Source organism: Bubalus kerabau, chromosome 1 (genome assembly GCF_029407905.1).
Source record: "Bubalus kerabau isolate K-KA32 ecotype Philippines breed swamp buffalo chromosome 1, PCC_UOA_SB_1v2, whole genome shotgun sequence".
NCBI lineage: Eukaryota > Metazoa > Chordata > Mammalia > Artiodactyla > Bovidae > Bubalus > Bubalus kerabau.
Window position 1 is genome coordinate 269,378,818 of NC_073624.1, and position 1,987 is coordinate 269,380,804.

The following is a 1,987-nucleotide window of genomic DNA, read 5'->3' on the forward strand; positions in this document are numbered from 1 at the left end:
TCTTAGGAAACAAGACACATGGCTGTTTAAGTTATATATTTATATTTCGTGCTTAATGGGATACATAAGGCCTCTGGATGAGAGAACAGATCTTCATTATGCACAGAGCATTTAGTGCTGGTTCTCCAAACCCCAACCTTCATTGGCCAACGTGGTGAGAGCCTGATATGACCTCATGCCTGCAGTGAGTTTGTACCACTGAGGAGGAAGCATGATTTGTGATACTCAGAAGTTATACAGGGCAGTTAAAACATCTGTCCCTCCTTCCCTTGAAGAGAGAGAGAACGACCTTCGAGCTAGAATGTAAACAAATCTTTCCTGGGAGGGGAGTGGAAAGTCCTCAGCCTTCCAAAGCTAGAACAACAGCAAATGATCCTAGGGGAGGCAAGTCTAAACATCTTTGGAGCAGTTCACCATCTTAAGCTTTCAAGGCATGTTTGCTATTAATCATCTTTTAACAAAGATTTTGAGTGAATTTTATTCAGAAAATTCTGACTCTGCACAAATGTGAAAAAAATTATGGATAACAGTCCCCCCAAAATGGCACACCAATATTATCTCTGCTTCACAGAAAAGGTGAATAGAGCTCAGAGGTGGCAAGGAATTTGCCAAAAATGAATTCTAGTTCAAACCTAGATATTTTTTATTCCAAAACTGTTGTTTTTTCATGGATATAACTTTGTGTTACTACTTTTTGTAACATGTGGGAAGGTGGAGGGGAGGAATACATAAATGAATTCTGGAATACCAAATTATAATTCCAGTTGAAGGCGGGAGGAGAAGGGGACAACAGAGGATGAGATGGTTGGATGGCATCACCAACTCAATGGACATGAGTTTGAGTAAACTCCGGGAGTTGATAATGGACAGGGAGGCCTGGTGTGCTGCAGTCCATGGGGTCGCAAAGAGTCAGATGCGACTGAGTGACTGAACTGAACTGAATATATTTTACCATTGAAAATATAGTTTATCTTATTCTTTGATATCCTTAATTCTTATTCAGACTCTTCTTGGAAGCTAATCATGATGTCTAATGTTAAATAGCTAATCCCTTGAGTCTATTTGTCAGAGATAAAACCAGTCAGTCCTAAAGGAAATCAGTCCTGAATATTCATTGGAAGGACTGATACTGAAGCTGAAACTCCAATACTTTGGCCACCTGATGTGAAGAACTGACTCATTGGAAAAGACCCTGATGCTGGGAAAGATTGAAGGCAGGCGGAGAAGGGGATGACAGAGGATAAGATGGTTGGATGGCATCACCGACTTGATGGACATGACTTTGAGAAAGCTCTGGGAGTTTGTGATGGACAGGAAAGTCTGGTGTTCTGCAGTCCATGGCGTCGCAAAGAGTCAGACACGACTGAGTGACTGAACTGAACTGAACGGAATGTTAAATACATGTGAAAATATATTCCTGGCAGCAACAAACCAAACTATAAGTGAACTTTGAAAAACATCTGTTTTAAAGCTGTGACTGTTTATAGCTAAAAACCTTTGCTTCCTTAAATATGACCTATGAGAATACTTTGGATTTTGAAGCAAAAGCCTCCATTTATGAGATATAAGTACAAAGAGACATTTTGTTGAAGAAAATTGTCAGTACATATAAAATACAAACGCAATACCATTTTTCAGCCTTTAAATATGTCTGCTATTGACCATCTAATACAGCAACTCCTACCGATATTGGTGGTTATGAAATGAAAGATTAATTTTTTTTTTCCAAAAGAAACCTTGGGCAATTCAGAGTAATATAATACTAAATCAAATGCCACAAACTGAGATATTTCTTAATCCTTCATAGCTTCTGGGAAGGCATTTTGCTCTTTGTAATTCAGTCTGCACTCCACTATCATCGTTTCTATAAGTCAGAGAGGGTTGTTTGCGTTCAACTTAATGTCAAATATTATTTGAAAGTATTTCTTAGGATTATTATGCTGAAAAATCTTTAAGTAATAAATGTTATTTATGCTTTATATGTAGC